This window comes from Triturus cristatus, chromosome 9, assembly GCF_964204655.1.
Source record: "Triturus cristatus chromosome 9, aTriCri1.1, whole genome shotgun sequence".
NCBI lineage: Eukaryota > Metazoa > Chordata > Amphibia > Caudata > Salamandridae > Triturus > Triturus cristatus.
The window spans coordinates 581,944,787-581,966,806 of NC_140592.1; the positions used below are offsets into that span (position 1 = coordinate 581,944,787).

The window sequence follows — 22,020 nt, forward strand, 5'->3', positions numbered from 1 at the left end:
GAAACACAAAAACGTAATTAAAACATAGAAATGACTAATAAAATGTTATCCCCTTGCTAATACCCATATGTGTGTGTATTTATCTAGCAAAAACAACACTCAGAGCGGTTTATACTCACTGAATAAAGCACAAATCACAAATACATCACTTAAAGCAACATATAACATGTAATATTCTAATTTTCTACTATTAATATGCGTACACAAGTTAATTCACAATTAATATAGCCATGCAAAGTGCAATTCCCACGTGTAATTCTTTTGTTAATATAGGTGGTGAGTTATCACTTCAACCAAATTAATAATATTACAATTAATTGATTATTCGGATTAATATAAACATGCAGAATGGGGGGGTATACAAAATGTTGTATTACCCACTCCAGCAATCCCCCCTTTGGTGATTATATCACCACACTAATTAAAAAATTTGTATCCCTTTTACGGAAATTTCGAATTGATTTCTTGTTTCGTTCATATTTCACTTTCCCCTGTTTCTTCTCTTTTTGCTGTTTTATACATGCTATCCTTTAATTCTTGTCAGGACTATTAAAAACTATGAACTTTCTCTTTGCGTTATAAGTGCCAAAAGATCTCTGAGAACCAAACAAATCAAGAGAGCTCTAACCTGGAGCGAGGCCAGGAGAAATAAGAACTCCAAGATGGCCGACGCTCCGGTAGAAGTGACATTCTAGTCTTTCAGCCAGTCTCAGAATTCTATGTGGAGCGCTCAACTTAGAATGTTGGCGCACTTCACCTGAATTCGAGAACCGTTCGGTTGAGTTTGCTTAGTGTCCCGAGTTAGTTTAGTCAGGGTTATTCCTTCCAACATAATACCTTTTAACCTGTGTTTTTGGAGTTTGCAGACCGCCTTTCAGCGGCGTACACTTCCGTATTCTGTACGCGTTTCAGTAAATTTTTTCCCTCAGAGTCAGCGTCTCTTTTGAGCTCATGCGCAGTTAACAGTGAACTGTCCGTCTATAAGACTCTGCACGGTTACAAAAGCCCGCATAGCTGTCTCTGAACATGGGAATGATAACGAAGATACGAAGAGAATCGAGAGGAAGGACCAGACAGAGAGACGAACTGACGAGCAATCACAAGTCATCGCTACGAGCTAAGTTATAATGTATTTAAAAAGTTAGAGTAAATGTATAAATAGTAATTGAATAGGAAAGCTCCCAGAAGATAGCTCTACCAAGATCTATAACCTGAAGAGAAATGAAATATAATTGAAAATACACGTAAACGACAGAGGAAGACATAGATGGGTAAGTAAACATGCACTAGAAGATAATAGCGAGTGAGAGGTATGGAATAAGTCTTAAAAAAATGTAATGTTAATATTTGTATTGAAAGAAAAGGAAAAGACGGAATTAGATATATCCACAGACAAATGATAAAGAAGAGAGGCACAAGCTAACGGTTACACGGGTACGTAAAACATAAGCTAGATTATTAGAAGGAAGTCTGAGAGAGTTTAGTGAGAATTAGAAATAATAAGTGTCATCGTTGTTTAGCCTCCAGAATGCCCCAGCAGAAGCAAGAATAGCTGAATGAAGGTTGGAGCGGAAGCAGATAACCATTGGCAGTCTCTTCTCTCTTTGTTATTTTATCCAATCCCCCTGCCCCCCTTCTTGTGGAAACATTTAACGCATTTATTCAACAGTAGTGCGTTTGTGGTTCCAAGGGGGGTATCGGAAAAAGGCATCTCTGTTCCTGCGCAAGATCAATAGAAGTGGCTCTGACAGAGTGAAGTGCCCACGTGTAGACTTGCGCCCGAACAGAATGGCTGAAGGTCTTGAGTTGCAAAACTTAGGTGAGGCTCTGCATTTAATACAAAAGGAATTAGTGGCAGTTAGGGAGGAAAACAGGGGCTTGAGACAAGAAGTATTAGATACAAGAAGAGAAACAGTAGAATTGGCAGCTAAGATAACTAATTTAAATTCAGCATCCACTTTAAGATTTACAGATCAAGAAGGAGAACCCTTAGGTTCCACCTCTAGAGCAACAACACATGTAGTACATTCCTTATCCCCAGTAATTCCTTTAGCTCCTCCAGAAAGATTTAGTGGAGACCCTCAAAAGGCCCAAATCTTTTTAACACAATGCTCCTTACATTTCATGTGTCGTCCTTCGATTTTTCCTGATGCACAGTCCCGCGTGGCCTTTATTTTGTCATACCTCAGTGGTGATGCTGCCAGTTGGTCTATGCCCTTGGTGACTCGGGATGATGCTCTTCTTTATAATTTTGAAGATTTAAAAAAAGAATTTTTGAGGATATTTGATCGTCGAAATATTTCACAAGCCACAGACAACAAACTCTTGGAATTAAAGCAGGGTAACAAGGATCTAGTGGCCTACTTGGCCCAGTTCAATAAATTGGTGGTCGAGACGGACTGGCCTGAGTGCAAGAGGGCTGCTGTTTTTTATCGTGGACTAAAAGATGAACTGAAAGACGTTCTAGCCCAAATTCCGAATAGACCTACCGATGTATCAGCCTTAATCGATTTAGTCCTGGAAATTGACTTTCATCAAAGTGAGAGAAGAGGAGAAAAAAAGGAAGGATTTTAGATTTAATACTCCAAGATTCGACAGAAGTAAGACTGACACATCGAGAAGTTCGGACAGCCAATCTGGAACTGAATCCATGCAGATTGGAGTTGTACGGGGACCTCTATCCAAAGAAGAAAAAGAAAAAAGGCGACAAAATAACTTGTGCATGTATTGTGGAGGTAGTGGGCATTATGTGAGAATATGCCCAAAGAAACCTAAAATGTTTTCTAAGGAGAAGGAAAATTTCAAGCACCACCAGTAGGAGGAGTTGGACTGGTGGATGCAGAAGGAAAGACAACTCCGGAAGAACATCATATAGCTAACACCTTGCAATCATCTTCGCCACATCTAGTGATCTCGATGGAATTAAGGTTTAGAAGTGTTACCCTTACCGGGGTATCAGTCATGATTGATTCCGGTGCCACGGGAAACTTCTGCGACATCAAATATGCATCCAGCATAGGGTTAAAGGCAATTTTGAAGTCAAAAAGCGAGCCGGTAAGAGCGGTGGATGGAACGAACCTTTCCTCCGGACTCATCACTAGTCATACAGAACTAGTTGAATTAACATTTCAAGAAGGACATCAAGAGACAATCCAGTTCAATTTGATTGATGCTCCTCAATTTCGGATTATACTGGGTTTGCCGTGGTTAACGGAGCATAATCCAAGTAGTGATTGGGGAGCAAGAACAGTAAAGATGAATTCAGACTTCTGTAGAGAACATTGTTTCAATCGTCAATAAGAAATTAAAGAATCTGGACCTGCAACTCTTTTGAGTGAACAAGAAATTTCAGTGTGTGTTATTCACACGAGTGAAATTCCGCCAGAATATATGGAATTCGAGGAAGTATTCAAGGAAATTGAAGCAGAGAAGTTACCGCCACATCAGCCGTTTGATTGCAGAATAGAATTAGAGCCTGGGGCACATTTGCCGTGCAGCCGTGTGTACGCTTTAACTGAAAAAGAGAACGAGCACCTGAAAGAGTATAATAAGAAGTATTTAGCCAACAGCTTCATCCGTCCATCTCAGTCCCCGGTCTCCTCGCCCTTATTCTTCGTTACTAAGAAGGGAGGCGAGCTAAGAACTTGCATAGACTACCGAGCCATCAATAAGGTCACCATCAAAAAACGGTACCCTCTTCCTCTCATCTCCGTACTTTTGGATCAGGTGAAAGAGGCGCAAATTTGTACAAAACTTGATCTTCGAGGTGCGTATCATTTGATCAGAGTGCGAGAGGGAGATGAGTGGAAGACGGCATTTCGTACAAACCTAGGTTTGTACGAATACCAGGTTATGCCTTATGGACAATGCAACGCGCCGACGGCTTTCCAACACTTCATCAACAATGTTTTGAGTGAAAATATTGATCAATGCTTTATAGTTTACATAGACAATATATTGATCTACTCCAGAACCGAAGAAGAACATCCAGAGCAAGTGAAGAAGATCCTACAAAGGTTAAAAGAAAATAACTTGTACGTAAAGTTGGAAAAGTGTGCGTTTAGTGTGAAGGAGGTAGAATTCCTTGGATTTGTACTCACCCCATCTGGAATCACTATGGATACCAAGAAGGTTCAGGCACTTCAGGAATAGAAATCCCCAAGCAGTGTGAAAGAACTGCAAAGCTTCATTGGCTTCGCAAATTTTTATCAGAGGTTTGTGAATGAATTCTCCCACAAATTGGTTCCACTTACTCGGTTGTTAAAGAAAGGAGCTCACTTCGAGTGGACTGAAGAAGCTGAAGAAGCCTTTTGATCGTTGAAGAAGGAGTTCACCACTGCACCAATTTTATTGCACGCAGACCCTACAGAACCTTTCTATGTGGAGACGGATGCTTCAGATCTAGCTATTGGGGGAGTTCTCTCACAAAGACACAGGAGGACAGGACAACTCCACCCAGTGGCTTATAGGTCAAGGAAATTAACTCCAGCGGAAATTAACTACACCATTACGGAAAAGGAGCTGCTGGCAATAAAAGACACTTTTAAAGAATGGAGACACTATTTAATGGGAGCAAGGCATACGGTGACAGTGTTCACAGACCATCGAAACTTGAAATTCCTGAGATCCGCTAAAACACTCACTCCGAGACAGCTCCGATGGTCATTATACTTTGCAGATTATGACTTCGTGATAACCTTTCGGCCAGGAACTAGGAATGGAAAGGCCGACGCTCTATCAAGAATGGACATGGAAAAATCGGAAGACAATCAAGAATCAAGGATGATCATTCCAGAACATAAGATAATTGGAGCTGTGAGTCAAGAAACTATCGAAGAAAAAGTAATGAAAGTAATGTCACAGGAAGAAATGTTAGAGTGGGCAGAACAAGAACCATTTAGAAAAATCCAGCAAGGGCTGCCTTGGCGGGAAGGGAAGTTATATTTGCCTACCCAAGAGCTTCAACAGTTAATTCTGGAAGACAGTCATGACAGTCGTTTAGCTGGGCACAAGGGCATATTAAAGACTGAAGAGTTGATCAGAAAAAACTATTGGTGGCCACAAATGACAAAAGACATTCAATCTTATGTGGGAACATGTGGAGTCTGTGCTCGGGAAAAATCGGAGCGACAATCACCTAAAGGGTATCTCCAACCTATGCCCACCCCCCCACAGCCCTGGCACACAGTTACAGTAGACTTAGTTGTAGACTTACCTTCTAGTGAAGGATATAACACCATATTGGTATTTGTGGATGCATTCACAAAGATGGTGCATTTTGTTGCCTTAAAGGGTGTACCCACAGCAAAAGAATTGGCTGTTCAATTTAGTGTACACATAGTACGAGCTCATGATATGCCTAAGGTAATAATCTCAGATCGAGGTTGACAATTTCTCTCTCACTTTTGGAAGGCGGTTATGGGTGGTTTAGGAATTGAAACAAGATGTTCCACTAGCTATTACCCAGAGACGGATGGCCAGACAGAAAGAGTCAACCAGGAATTGGAACAGTATTTGAGATTATTCATGCTAGATCAAGAAGGGGATTGGCCAGAATATGCGTGGGCTGCTGAGTTTGCTCACAATAATGCAAAAAATGTTTCTACAGGTTTTTCCCCCTTCTATCTAAATTATGGTAGGCATCCAAACTCTTCTATAATAAGTAGAGAGATATCAGTCCCTGCAGTGGAGAAAGAAGTACAAAATCTAGCTCAAATCCATCAAACTGCTATAAAAAACTTAACACTAGCCAAAGAAAGGTATAAAAAATATGCAGACAAAAAGAGAAAAGAGGGTCCAAAATTGCAAGTTGGGGACAGAGTTTGGTTGAATGCTAAGAACCTTCGACTAAAAGGGGATCGGAAGTTCCAACCAAAGTTTGTAGGTCCTTACCCAATAGAAAAGATAATAAATCCAGTGACTTATCGTTTAACCTTACCACAAGAAATGAAAATTCATCCAGTTTTTCATGTCTCTCTGCTAAAGAAGACATCCTCAGACTTAAGAGTTAATCTTCCTCCTAAACCAGCGCAGTTAGAGTCAGGAGAAGAGTTTGAGGTTAAGAAAATATTAGACTCCAGGAAATCTAAAGGGACAATCTACTATTTAGTGGACTGGAAAGGCTATGGTCCAGAGGAGCGATCTTGGGAAAAGGGTTCTCATGTTCATGCCCCCCGTTTGGTGCGAGCCTCTCATCAAAAATTTCCTAAGAAGCCAAGATTGGAAGGACCTCCTTTGCGAGGGGGTACTGTCAGGACTATTAAAAACTACGAACCTTCTCTTTGCGTTATAAGTGCCAAAAGATCTCTGAGAACCAAACAAATCAAGAGAGCTCTGACCTGGAGTGAGGCCTGGAGAAATAAGAACTCCAAGATGGCCGACGCTCCGGTAGAAGTGACATTCTAGTTTATCAGCCAGTCTCAGAATTCTATGTGGAGCGCTCAACTTAGAATGTTGGCACACTTCACCTGAATTCGAGAACCGTTCGGTTGAGTTTGCTTGGTGTCCCGAGTTACTTTAGTCAGGGTTATTCCTTCCAACATAATACCTTTTAACCTGTGTTTTTGGAGTTGCAGAACGCCTTTCAGCGGCGTACACTTCCGTGTTCTGTACGCGTTTCATTAAATTTTTTCCCTCTGAGTCAGCGTCTCTTTTGAGCTCATGCGCAGTTAACAGTGAACTGGCCGTCTATAAGACTCTGCACGGTTACAAAAGCCCGCATAGCCGTCTCTGAACATGGGAACGATAACGAAGATACGAAGAGAATCGAGAGGAAGGACCAGGCAGAGAGATGAACCGACGAGCAATCACAATTCATCGCTACAAGCTAAGTTATAATGTATTTAAAAAGTTAGAGTAAACGTATACATTGTAATTGAATAGGAAAGCTCACAGAAGATAGTTCTACCAAGATCTATATCCTAAAGAGAAATGAAATATAATTGAAAATACACGTAAACGACAGAAGAAGACATAGATGGGTATGTAAACATGCGCTAGAAGATAATAGCAAGTGAGAGGTATGGAATAAGTCTTAAAAAATGTAATGTTAATATTTGTATTGACAGAAAAGGAAAAGACAGAATTAGATATATCCACAGATAAATGATAAAGAAGCGAGGCACAAGCTAAAGGTTACACAGGTACGTAAAACATAAGCTAGAGTATTAGTAGGAAGTCTGAGAGAGTTTAGTGAGAATTAGAAATAATAAGTGTCATCGTTGTTTAGCCTCCTGAATGCCCCAGCAGAAGCAAGAATAGCTGAATGAAGGTTGGAGCGGAAGCAGATAACCATTGGCAGTCTCTTCTCTCTTTGTTATTTTATCCAATCCCCCTGCCCCCCTTCTTGTGGAAACATTTAACACATTTATTCAACAGTAGTGCGTTTGTGGTTCCAAGGGGGGGGTATCAGGAAAAGGCATCTCTGTTCCTGCGCAAGATCAATAGAAGTGGGTGTGACAATTCTTCAAGTTCTATTTCTTCAAATTCTCTTTCTTGTTTCTTATCCCTTCTCCTTAAGTTTTCTCTTTTTATTCTTTTCTAGTTTTTATTCTTTCTACAACAAATACAACCTAGTCTAATTATTAATACTAAGGAAATCACACAAGTTAATGGAAATAATATCTTACCTATAAATGTACTACCTAATTTTACTACAAAGTCTTTAATAGCTGATATTTTCTTACCAATCTTCTCCCAAACACCTTCGACCTCCAGTGGTACAATTTTGTTATGCAATTCTGTAATGTTTTTAATATAATTTTTCAAATCTTTAGTTTTGTCAGGAATGTAAGTACAACAATGTTGAACTTTCAGCATTCCACAGACTCCACCCTCTTTTGCCAATAAAATATCAAGGGCAAGTCGATTTTGCATTACCATAGCACGCATGACAACCATTTCAGTATTTACCAATAAGAATCCTCCAGCGGTGCTTGTTGACAACCAATCCACTTCTGTTGAAAGTTTTTTAATTTTGTTCGCATTCAGAGATATTCCCACTGCGGGTATCAGTGCTCCAAAAATGTCACCCACAATTTCAGTCCAAGATTCTCTCTTACTATGTGCTAAATAACTACCTAAATTATGTACACCATCTTCTCCTCTATCCATGTGAAAAATCTTTGGAAAAACCAGGCCAACATAACATGTGCCATACCAATGGTCTGGCAAACGATAATATGCCCTGTTCCCACAAACGAAATATAGTCCTCCAAAGACTGGATCTCTTCCACCTTTAAATCCCCATCCTCCCATGATTCGGTATGTATTATGGCACTCACTGTTCCCTAGAAAATAATTGTCATACGCCGTCTGATTCCTTCTTATACACAATTTCCCTTTCTGAGGCCAATCTAAAGCCATAGTTGGACTTGTTTCTCCTCTTAAATGTTTCTCCGTTTCCACATCCCAAACCGTTTTCTCCACTTTCCCTTCTGAAACCTTTCTTTGCATTTTCAATCTCCTTTCTTCAACCATATCCAAAAATGTCTTCTCCTCTTTCTTTAAACTGCAAGTCAAGTTATTTCTGAATATATATTCTAAGGTTAGTTCATTTGTCTCTAAGAAAAATTCACCTAATACCTTTGCAGGTTTTACCTTGTTTAGTTTGTTAATTGCTGGTACTTGTGAAAATATAGTATCTACATCTGAAAAATAATACTCTAATTTACCTGTTTGATAAAATAAACTAGCTATTACACTACATGTTATTCCATATGTTACAGGAAGGTGATGATAAGTCACTCCTTCAGATACAGATGCAGGTAATTGCATACATACGTAGCAATCCCTTATGCCCATTGTTTTTACATATTCATATAACAATTTTGAAAACACATTGTTAGAAAAATCTGTTATTGACCTGTCTTTATGTAAATAGTTTTTATCAATCCTAGTTGGAACTACCTTTTGAACTTTCCCTATATTAGTTATGTTATCACTATGTCCTTCTAATGTATCTACAGTAACTTTAAATGAAATTAGTAGAGCAAGAACACTCCAAAGAAGCATTAATAATCCTGTACAACAACAACACATTTTGCACCATCTTCTAAGGAAGGTACATCTACTTTTGCTACTTTCTATGTTTGCCATCTTTCTAAAATGAGCCGTGTCTTTTGACTTAGCCTCTTCTACTTCACAACTAGTTTCTAACCCTAGGCTTCTAAGCACCTACGTGGTTCTACCAGTTTTTGTCTTTTTCAATATTTTATTGTTTTTCCATCAGCAATTTCTTTATCTCATTCACTTGGGCATCTCATCATCCTTCACTTTCCTTTCATTTTCAGCATACAGGTTGTCCTGAACATCCGCTTCTCCTCCAATATCGGATAAGATAACTCTCAGGATTTCCGATTCGTCGTCTTCCTCAACCACTTCCGGTACAATCACCTCTGGATTTCCTTGGCTATCCGCCTCTTCCTTCACTTCAGGCAGGGCCACATATGTCCATTCCGGTGATTTATACTTCTGGTTAAGTTTTCTTGTTCGTTTGTTTGCTTTGACTACTGTCTGTTCTTCTTTCGATTTTTCCTGACTCGTTACTTCATTCACCTGTTCAGCTCTTGGTGAATTTACACGTGTCAGTCAATATCTTAGTCTCTTTATCTTGTTTGGCCACACCTCGTCTTTGGCCGCTCGTTTCAGTTTACTCCCTTTATCATTCTTTTCAGTTCTCCAAGCTCTCTTTCTCAGAACTCAGCCTTCTGGTATTTCATCTTCGCTTTCCTCAGACTCTGTTTCGACTTGCTTTTTACCTTCAACGAGATCCTCTTCCACCTCTTTTGTTTTCCCTACTTCTGTCCCTCCTCGAATCTCCGTCACGCAATCTTCCTGCTGACTACTTGTCCCTGCTTCTAACTGGATGTTAGAGTTCCCTACACCTCCTCGGGGGTCTTCCGCAATAATCTTTCCCTCTCTCTCTGTATCTGGCACCTGTCCATCTAAAGGTGTTGTTTCAGGTGGAATTTCTCTCAATTTTTCATCTGGCACTTCCTTCTCACAGATTTCTTTTATTGTCTCTCCACTGTCCTTTTCTTTGTTCTTCCTTTGTTCTTTCTTGGATGTATGGGCTCTTGGTTCTGTCTCTGAGTATGAACTGGATTCAGAAATCTGCAATCTTTTCCTCAGGGAGTTACTTCTGGGGACCAAAATTAACCTTGGATCTGTCTCCCCCCTTTCAGAGTTTTCTCCTTCTTTATCTTTTGGCTCTCCGTCATCTGACTCAGTACGGGATTCTGATTCATCAAAATTCTCCTTTTCTTTACAGTGAACTGGATTTGGAATTCTCAAGGTATGACTTGCATGGATCCAGTTCTTCAATCCAGCACACTTCACAGCTGTTGTTGTAGTCAAGATGACTTGCCTTGGTTTTCCCCACCTGGGAACCAAACAGTTTCTTCTTCTGTGTACTTTTATCCTTACCCAGGCCTCTGGGCTTAGATCATGAGCTGGCTTCTTTTCAAGAGTGGTGGCATCCGCTCCAACCTGATAAAACACAGAATGAACTGCATCAGCCAGGCTTTTACAGTATTCCAATACCATGTCATCAGTTATTGTCATCAGCTTGTTGACTGGTATAAATACATGTCTCATTGCGCGTTCCATGAGGATTTCATGAGGACTCAAACAGTAGTTCTGTCTGGTATTGATCTAATAGTCATGAGTACTAGAGGCAAGACATCGGGCCATTTCATACCTGCGGCTAAACACATTTTCCCTATTCTGTTTTTGATAGTACCATTCATTTGTTCTACTACACCAGAAGCCTCTGCACAATGCAGTTTTTGTCGTACATTCAATGCTTCACAAATCAATTTTATGATCTCATTATGAAAATGTCCTCCTCTGTCTGATTCAATTGTTACTGGGAACAAAAACCTAGGTATAAATTCCCTCAACAATAATTTTGCCACTGTCATTCTATCATTTCTTCTTGTTGGGAACGCCTCTACCCGCCTGGAGAATAGGCATACCATCACCAAAACATACCTCAACCTGTTACAAGGAGGCATTTCAATGAAATCTACTTGCATTCTGGCGAAAGGCCCTCCCTCTCGACCTATTGTTCCTAGACTCACCACTGTCTTTCTTCCAGGATTAATCTGCTGACAAATTAGACATCTTTGACAAATACTTTCCGCCACAAGCCTAAACTTGGCATTATACCAAGTCTGTTTAAAAGACCTAATCATGGCGTCTCTCCCTATATGTCCCTGTCCATGATACATCCGTGCCATGGCAGACATCATGCTATCAGGCATAACTGGTCTTCCATCTCGATAGACCCACGCATGATCTTTCTCTCTTGGTGCACATCCTGCTTTTACCCACTGTTTTACTTCTTCCTCTCCGGCTTCTTCCTGAAATTGTCTTACCTCATCCCATGTTCCCACAGTGTTAGTAAACATTGGGAAACAAGAAATCGATTCTTTTTCCTTTGCCCGATTGATTGAATTCTGATTTCGTTGGCGAATTTATTTCCAGTGGCAATGTAATCACCACTGCGACTATGAGCAGCACATTTTAGCACAGCCAATTGCTTAGGCAGCTGTATTGCCTCAAGCAACTTTCCAACCACTTCAGCATTCTTAATGGGAGTCCCACTTGAGGTCAGGAAACCTCTTTGCAGCCAAATTTGGCCGAAATCATGGACCACCCCGTAGCCATACTGGCTATCAGTTATCACAGTCACTCTCACACTTTTCCCAATCTTACATGCTCTGGTCAGGGCGATAAGTTCAGCTACTTGGGTCGACCTTACTCCTTTCAAATAGGATGCTTCCATCACTGCTGCAACTGTACATACTGCATATGCTGCACTTAGCACTCCATCATCTGTTCTCAAACAAGATCCATCAACAAACATGACATAATCACTTTCTGGTAAAGGGTCATCTTTTATGTCAGGCCTTGTTTTGTACAAAAATCAAGTATCTCCAAACAATCATGATCTGCTTCATCTCTTACCTCCACATGCTCTACATCAGGCAACAATGTTGAAGGATTCACATTCACGCATCTCACAAGACTCACATTTGTTGCGCCCAAAATGACCTTTTCATACTTAGTCAGTCGGCTGTGCGTCATATACTGAGTACGACTCCTTGTTAAAAGAATCGCCACATCATGAGGCACAAACACTTTCACAGGGTATCCCATCACAATTCCTTCACTCTGTTCTAAACTTCAACATGTAGCAGCTACTGCTTTTAGACACCCAGGAAGGGCTACAGCTACTGGGTCCAACATAGATGAAAAATATGCAATTGGTTTCCTCAGTTTTCCATGTATCTGCACTAGAACAGAGAGTGCACATCAATTTCTCTCACTGCAATACAACTCGAACTCCTTATCATAGTCAGGTATACCTAATGCTGGCACTTCACACAATTCTTCTCTTAACTTCTTAAATGCTGCCAACTCCTTGTCGGGCGCAGGTTGGCTTCCCAAGCAGAAATGACCGTTCCCCAGGAGCGATGAGAAAGCCTCTTCCTTTTCTGAAAATACCACCCACTCATTGGATTCAACGAACACACGTGAGCAAGGCAAATATTCCCAAAAAATGGAGAGACCATATAGGTGCCGCTATACGCCTCCCAAGGCTGTCAACAGGAAGTGGTCCAGAGAGATGAAGAAACAGCAGTGCTCTACAAAAGACAAGAAACCCATTAGATGTAAATGACACCTATATCATAAACGTAATAACAAACCCCTACACCTCCCTCTAATCTCTATCTAGGTTGTGTGCTGGTCCATACCTACCTGTTCATAACACAGGAAACAAGCTTAGAGTTCAGATTCAGGACCACTTGACACCAGACAGTCTCTCATAACACAAACACAAGTGGAAAAATAAAGGTGACTAAATACGTCTTTAGCCGCTGGTCGATGTAGCCTGCAAATATCAATGTTCACTAGTACAGTCTCTATTTGCAGAACGTCTTTCAGAAAAAACACACGGATATTCAAAAATCCCACAATGTGACAGAATGTACTTTGAACTCCGCTCATAAAAAATAAAGGTTCAACTTCTTACTGATTCTTGTAGATGATGAAAAGAGAATTCGGATTGAGTACATCTCGCAGAGCCAAACAGAGGAGTAGAAATGACGATGACAGCCAGGCATCCGATTACTCGCGTAGTGCAAACTTCACTCCCATGCACCAGGTGTCCGGTATTAAGGAAACTCGAAGGTTGAGGAGAGGGCGTAATGAAAGGCTGCAGGACTTTGAAAAATAAACAACGCTTCCTCGCGCTGGTTGTCAGCTGGATAGGAAAGTTAAACAGGACAAAAACAATAATGACCCGTTTCTGGAGGGAAAGAGAGACATTGAGGGTCTCAGGTCAAGGGCGGCAGTATCAGCGAAACACAGCCTTTCAATGATTGGCGCTTCCACGCACCACTGAATGCACAGCAGCTGTGCCTTCCGTCAATGATACCAGCAAAAGGAACAGGAGGTCAAAAAGGTAACTGATATAACTCGCGCTAACAGCGCTACAGTCACAAATGAAATCTGAGCATAAAAGGCACAATCCAATGAGGCTTAGAAAACTCGAAAATCAGTAATCCAAGGATAGCAGGCAAGGTTCTCCCAAGCAAAGCCAAGCACCTGAGGCCGGGTCACGGGGACCTAAATACCCTCCCTAATCACGTGACCAGCCTCAAGGTAGTATGGGTCAGCACACAACCCGCCTCTCTACTGTTGCATTCTGGGACAGGTAGTCCTACTTAGTACACATGAGGCATGAATACTAACAGTTCTCCCCCCTAAAGGCCTCCCCACAGGTCTGGGCTTGGAGGGATGTAAAGCGTGAAAGCGTCGTACTAACAGTGGTGCATGTACATTTTCTGCAGGTTCCCAAGTCCTGTCCTCAGGGGCATAGCCCACCCAGTCTATCAAATACTGTAATTTCCCCTTGTGTCTTCGTGAATCCACTATTCTTTTCACCTCATATTCTACTTCTCCTTCTACAATAACGGGAGGAGGTGGAGTCTCAGGACAGGAAGGGGGATCATATGGTTTCAAGAGGGAAGTATGGAACACAGGATGTATCTGCATTTCGAGTGGGAGTTGCAGTTTGTAGACTACAGGATTTACCACCTGAGTGATGGTAAAGGGGCCTAGGTATCTAGGTTGTAACTTGCGGGGCCCTGCCAGCTTAATATTTTTTGTAGCTAGCCAAACTTGATCTCCCACCTTATAAGCTGGATCAGGTCTTCTGTGCTTGTCTGCTTGGTGTTTCATAGTTTCTTTAGCGGCCAGCAATTCAGTTTTGGCTTGTTCCCATATAGATAAGAGGTGTGCATGATGGGCTGCCACTGCAGGTGTATGTTGCACCGAAGAGGGAAAATGTAAGGGAAGAAACCTGGGATGGTAACCCTTTACAAAGAAGAAGGGCGAGACTTTGGATGCTGAGTGGGTAGTATTATTGTAAGCAAATTCAGCTATAGGCAGAGCTTGTACCCAATCTCCTGTGATAGTACCAATGAGACACCTCAGAAATTGTTCCAGTGTTTGATTCGTTCTCTCTGTTTGGCCGTCGGTTTGCGGATGATAGGCCGTGGAGAGACGATGATCAATGTGGAGTGTTTTACATAATCCCTGCCAGAACTTGGATATAAACTGGGAGCCCCTATCGGAAACGATCACCGAAGGCAATCCGTGTAGACGAACGATGTTCTGTGTGAATGCAGTAATGAGTTCTAAGGCAGTGGGTAGTTTTTTGAGGGGAACAAAATGAGCCATTTTGGACAACAGGTCTACTACCACTAAAATTGCGGTATAACCTTGACTCTTGGGTAAATCCGTTATAAAATCCATACTGATGGACGACCAAGGACTATGGGGAACCGGTAAAGGCTGTAGAAACCCAGCAGGAACTTGATGTACAGATTTTTGTCTCGCACAGGTGGGGCAGGTCTTGACATAGGCAGTGATGTCTTGTGTCATTCCTTTCCACCAAAACCAACGTTGACATGTTTGTATGGTTTTGGCTGTCCCTGGATGTCCCGCCATTGGTAAGGAATGACACCACTGAATGATTAAAGTCTGGCTTTCTTTTGTGGGCAAAAACAATCGATTGTCATGAAAGAAGAGATTGTTGGCTATAGTGTTGAGAGGATCTGTCAGCCATTCTTCCTGGTCTAAAGATGCAAAGGCTTGTTTGAGGTGAGGAAAGAAGGAGTCTGGTTCTAGGATACTCCGAGCACCAAGAGCAATGATTTTATGTTCAGGGATGATAGGGACCGGTCTTTCCACAGGACTTTTGTTCTCTTTTCCCAGATGAGATAAGGCGTCTGCTTTACCTTGTCTAACTCCTGGACGAAAATGGATCGTGAAATCATATTCACTAAAAAACGATACCCATCTCATCTGCCTAGGTGTAAGCGCTCTAGCTGAACGAAAGTATTGTAAATTTCTATGGTCTGAATATATGGTTATCACATGTGGAGATCCTAACAAATAATGGCGCCATTCCTGAAAAGCCATTTTGATTGCCAGGAGTTCTCTCTCTCCTATTGTGTAGTTTTGTTCCGCAGGAGATAAGGTTTTAGAATAGTACGCCACAGGATGAAGAGAACCCGTGAGAGGATCTCGTTGTGACAGCACCCCCCCAACTGCATATTGTGAGGCATCCGCTTCTAGATAGTAGGGTTGTGTTTCATCTGCATGTCGGATAATGGGGGCTGAGATGAAGCTATTTTTTAAGGCTTGAAAGGCCTTTTCAGCATCTGAGTTCCACTCGAATTCTACTCCTTTCTTTAGGAGTCTGGTAATAGGCGTGATTAAATCAGAAAAATGGCAAATGAATCGCCTATAAAAATTGGCGAAACCTAAAAAGGATTGGACCTCTTTCACATTGGTAGGGCTAGCCCATTTTGTAATGGCTGACACCTTGGCAGGATCCATATGTATTCCATCGGGAGAGATCACAAAACCCAAAAAGGCAACTTTGCGGGTATGAAAGACACTCTTCTCCAACTTAGCAAAAAGATGATTTTGTTGCAACTTCTGCAAGATCATACTCACATGTTTCACATGTTCTGTCTCAGTCTGGGAGTAGAATAGTATATCGTCTATATATACTATGACGAATACATCTAAATATTCTCTCAGAATTTCATTTATAAAAAATTGGAATGCCGCTGGAGCGTTACATAGTCCAAACGGCATGACACAATATTCATAAAGGCCGAACTTGGTGCGAAAGGCCGTCTTCCACTCATCTCCTTCTCGGACTCTGATTAAATGATAAGCCCCTCTCAAATCAAGTTTCGTAAATATGGTAGCCTTTCTAACCTGATCCAAAAGATTGGAGATGAGTGGTAGAGGGTATTTGTTCTTCACCGTGACTTTATTTAGGGCACAGTAATCCAAGCAAGCTCTCAGACCTCCCTCCCTCTTAGGAATAAAAAGAAGAGGAGAAGAAACAGGAGAGGTCGAGTGTCTTATGAACCCCTTCTGTAGCATGTCTTGTAGATATTCAGACAAGTACTTGGTCTCCGGGGCCGTAAGTGAGTATACTCTGCTAACAGGTAGATTAGAGCCAGGCACCAGGTCTATCCTACAATCATAGGGTCTATGTGGAGGCAAGGCTACAGCTTTAATTTCGTCAAAGACGTCAGCAATCTGATGATATTCGCTGGGTAATAGACTACTATCTGTGGATGAGAGGGCACAATACACAGGAGATTGCCAGTGAGTGATTTCTCTATAGCAATGAGTTATACCATGCGGCGAGCGCAAAGTAACCGTTCTAGCCACCCAATCTATTTGGGGATTATGTTTCTGGAGCCAAGGTACTCCTAAGATCGCTCCAAAGTTTGGAGTATCAATCAGATCGAACACGATGGATTCCGAGTGTCCATTATCACATAGCATGACCATGGCAGGAGTTTGGTATTGGATCATGCCTGAGGACAACTCAGACCCATCTACTGTTCTTACTTTTTCAGGTTGTTTTTTCAGAATGAATTCCACTCCCAGAGCCCGAGCCACTGCTATATCCAAAAAATTCCCAGCCGCACCCGAGTCTAACAATATAGACATGGTGCGTCTGAGCTGTGACGGTAGGAGGAATACCACATTGATAGTAAAATGTTTAGGGGCAACGTCTGTAACTCTTAGCTCCAACTGTTTCTGTGTTTTCAACACGCTTATTTCAGACACTAGTCGTTGATTTTCGTGTTTCACTAACTTAAGCTCTGTTTGTAAATTAACCACCGCAGCTGCTAGCTCTCTCATTGTGGTTTCTGTGTTATCGCCGGACATAGCCGCATCCATTATTATATGCGACGGAAAGCCTATCGCTCGGGGGGGAATAAAGTACGTGGGCTTGGCTTTCTGTCGGGCGCAGGTTGGCTTCCCAAGCAGAAATGACCGTTCCCCAGGAGCGATGAGAAAGCCTCTTCCTTTTCTGAAAATACCACCCACTCAGTGGATTCAACGAACACACGTGAGCAAGGCAAATATTCCCAAAGAATGGAGAGACCATATAGGTGCCGCTATACGTCTCCCAAGGCTGTCAACAGGAAGTGGTCCAGAGAGATGAAGAAACAGCAGTGCTCTACAAAAGACAAGAAACCCATTAGATGTAAATGACACCTATATCATACACGTAATAACCAACCCCTACACCTCCCTCTAATCTCTATCTAGGTTGTGTGCTGGTCCATACCTACCTGTTCATAACACAGGAAACAAGCCTAGAGTTCAGATTCAGGACCACTTGACACCAGACAGTCTCTCATAACACAAACACAAGTGGAAGAATAAAGGTGACTAAATACGTCTTTAGCCGCTGGTCGATGTAGCCTGCAAATATCAATGTTCACTAGTACAGTCTCTATTTGCAGAACGTCTTTCAGAAAAAACACACGGATATTCGAAAATCCCCCAATGTGACAGAATGTACTTTAAACTCCGCTCATAAAAAATAAAGGTTCAACTTCTTACTGATTCTTGTAGATGATGAAAAGAGAATTCGGATTGAGTACATCTCGCAGAGCCAAACAGAGGAGTAGAAATGACGATGACAGCCAGGCATCCGATTACTCACGTAGTGCAAACTTCACTCCCATGCACCAGGTGTCCGGTATTAAGGAAACTCGAAGGTTGAGGAGAGGGCGTAATGAAAGGCTGCAGGACTTTGAAAAATAAACAACGCTTCCTCGCGCTGGTTGTCAGCTGGATAGGAAAGTTAAACAGGACAAAAACAATAATGACCCGTTTCTGGAGGGAAAGAGAGACATTGAGGGTCGCAGGTCAAGGGCGGCAGTATCAGCGAAACACAGCCTTTCAATGATTGGCGCTTCCACGAACCACTGAATGCACAGCAGCTGTGCCTTCCGTCAATGATACCAGCAAAAGGAACAGGAGGTCAAAAAGGTAACTGATATAACTCGAGCTAACAGCGCTACAGTCACAAATGAAATCTGAGCATAAAAGGCACAATCCAACGAGGCTTAGAAAACTCGAAAATCAGGAATCCAAGGATAGCAGGCAAGGTTCTCCCAAGCAAAGCCAAGCACCTGAGGCCGGGTCACGGGGAGCTAAATACCCTCCCTAATCACGTGACCAGCCTCAAGGTAGTATGGGTCAGCACACAACCCGCCTCTCTACTGTTGCATTCTGGGACAGGTAGTCCTACTTAGTACACATGAGGCATGAATCCTAACACTCCTCTTTGTTCACATGAATCGGACCTCTCACATCACTTCTTGTCAGACGTACCAAAGGTTTTGCAATCAATGAAAAATTGCCTATCCATTGACGACAATATCCAACCATTCCCAGAAACATTCTCACTTCTCTTTGGGTCATTGGTGGACTCATTCTTTTTATGATCCTGATTCTATCTATGGTTATTTTCCTGTGTCCTTTCTCAATGCTGTGTCCCAAATATTGGACTTCTCTCTTAAAAAATTGTAATTTTGATGGTGACACTTTTAGTCTTCCATCTGCCAAATGATTCAACAAAGCTACTGTGTCTACCTCACAAGCTTCACGAGTTTTCGATGCCACAAGTAGATCATCGATATACTGGACTAATACTGAATTTTCAGGCATTTCTAGACTCTCCAAAGACTTTTTCAATAGCTGATTGAATATTGAGGGGCTTTCTGTATACCCCTGTGGAATTCGGCACCATGCCAATAAAACGCTCTCCGAAACGAAATGCAAAAATTTGCTGACTTTCATGGTACAATGGGATGGAAAAGAAAGCATGGCACAAATCAATCACTGTGTACCATTCTGCGTCATGAGGGATCTGATATAAAATCACAGATGGATTCGGTACAATGGGACAACATGGTACAACAATTTTGTTTATCTTTATCAGATCTTGCACTATTCTGAACTTCCCACTAGGCTTTTTCAGTCCCATTATCGGTGAATTACATGGGCTACTCATTATTTCTCTCAAAATTCCTTGTTTTACCATTTTCTCAATCACAGGAGTAACTCCTTCAATTATTTCAGGGGTCAACTTATATTGTGGGACATTTGGATAACATACTCCTTCTTTTACAGTTATCTTTACTGGATCTACATTCCTCATCAATCCTACATCTTCTCCTGTGAAGTCCCAAACTTCTGCTTTTACTGATTGTTTCAATTCTTTTGGTAGTTCGTCAGGGTTGAATACAGCATATGTTCCAGTAACCTCTTTCTCTCTATTTGCCAATGTCATTTTATACAACACATCATCATCTGGTGTTTCAAAGGCTATTCCATCTGGAGTACAAAATATAGTGCAAATCATCTTGCACAATAAATCCCTACCTAACAAGTTCACAGGACTAGTGTCACACACCACGAATCTGTGCATTTCAGAACATTTCCCTATACTAACTTTCACAGGTTCTGTAAGGTAAGTTTTAATCTGTCTGTTGGAGACCCCAACTACTTGGATCGTTTCATCCGAGAGAGGAAGATTCTTAACATCAGCTGATCTAACAGTTGATCGAGTAGCACCAGTATCAACTAGAAAAGTATTATTTTCATTATTAACTTTTCCATCTACAAATGGGCCGGTCTGGTCTACTTCTAGAGTTGTGCCAAGTATGCACTCTTCTTCCTCCCTTCGGCACCGTCAATAACCTTCTTCTGAATCGCTTTCATCGCGTTGCAGCCAATACTGCGAAGCTGCGCTAGCGCTTTGCGGCTTATTTACCTGTTCTTCGTTGCAGAATCCATTCTCCTTACTATACTTCTGGCAATTTTTGTTCTGTGGAAAAGGTGGTTTTGGCACCTGATTCTTTTGTGTTACACCCTGCTGTTGTCGTTGCTGTTGACCACTCACCTCATTCTGCACCTGTGGATTCAAGGATGAATTTTCATCATTAGTACTTGGTGGTTTCTTACACTCGGATTTCCAATGCCCTATCCAACCGCAATTAGGACACGGAAATTTCTTTTTAGCTTCCTCAATATTCCCGTTATTTTTCCCAGGATTAAATCTTTGTTTTGACCCGGCTTGTTCCACTAATTGTGCTTCCTGTCTTTCTGCTACTTTTACCTGTGCCCACATTGCCTTCTCTTTTAGTTTTCGCTGTTTTGCTTCAATTTCATCACTGAAATATTTAGCATGTCTCAATACTTCGTCTATTTTCTTGTTTTGCCAATACCGTATGCTGTTTTATCATTTCACTACTTTCTGGACGAAGACCATATACAAACCTGTATACGAAATGACTCAAATCCTTGTCACTCAAATTTTTATCTCCACTGAATTGTTTAAACGCTAAGATTAACCTCTCATAATAGGCATGTACTGATTCTTTGCTTTCTTGATGTGTTCTGTCAATTTTCACCCAATCTGTCTCTTTAGGGGTACCTTGTTCTTCTGGAATGCTATAACCTGTTCATATTTCTTCATTACCTCAGGGTCTGGAGCTCCTGTCTTAAGATCCCTTGGGTATTCCTGTGTCGGCCAATCTATTACGCGCCAATCTATTACGCGGTCTGAGGAAATTGACACTCCTGAGGCGGAAGCCGGGAGAGAATGCTCGTATTTTAAAAATTGTTTGTTTTCTATTTCATTGTCCTTACCTGAATGCTGTCTTCTGTTTGACACTTTCCCACCAACAACAGCACCTTGAACTCTTCCGCGCAGCGGACGCAAGCGCTGCCCCAGGTTGGGAAATCCTTCGCCGCCATCAACCCTCAGGCCACGCCCACTGACGTGAGGCCACGCCCCTTTCTAAAACCTTCCTATAAAAGCCGGGCTGATTACTAGCTCGCGCTCTGAGGAAATTGACACTCCTGAGTAGGAAGCCGGGAGAGAATGCTCGTATTTTAAAAATTGTTTGTTTTCTATTTCACTGTCCTTACCTGAATGCTGTCTTCTGTTTGATACTTTCCCACCAACAACAGCACCTTGAACTCTTCCGCGCAGCGGACGCAAGCACTGCCCCGGGTTGGGAAATCCTTCGCCACCATCAACCCTCAGGCCACGCCCACTGATGTAAGGTCACGCCCCCCCTTCTAGCCTATAAATATGTGTATTTTCCGGACGCGCAGCGGACGAGCGCAGCGGGCGCGCCGGCAGCACGCCGAAGGCGCGCCTAAGGCAAGCCCGTCAGCGACCGGACGGGGCCAGGGGCACAGCACCATGCCCACTGTATTTTCTATCTCCCTGATACACTGTGCGCCCACCAAGGCCCTTGGGACTTGAAACAAGCAGTGAAGGATCATATTACAGAGGCCGGGATTCTAAGTGCCCACCCCCTACCCTCTTTACCATCCAACTTACCTTCAACAACTCGACTCCTGATCTGCACCAGTTCCACCTCTGCTCCAGTAAGTGACTTACTGATTATCTCTGCCCACCTACTCAACACTCGGTCGGCAGTATAACACCATCTCGATCTGTTTATCCTCCTAGACACTCAGAAACCCAACCTACTGTTCCTCACGGAAACCTGGTTTTACCAGGACTCCCTGCCCAGCTTGCTTGCGGCTCTTCCCTCCTCCTACTATGCCCTTCGGGCAGATCGACCCCCTGGCAAA

The 22,020-nt window shown here is 42.2% G+C and overlaps 1 protein-coding gene across 7 annotated transcripts in view; it reads left to right on the forward strand.

Annotated features, from left to right (window-relative positions):
• DMPK (DM1 protein kinase) overlaps positions 1-22,020 on the forward strand; it is an 817,401-nt gene that overhangs the window by 435,910 nt on the left and 359,471 nt on the right. The gene's annotated exons all lie outside the window — the stretch shown is intronic.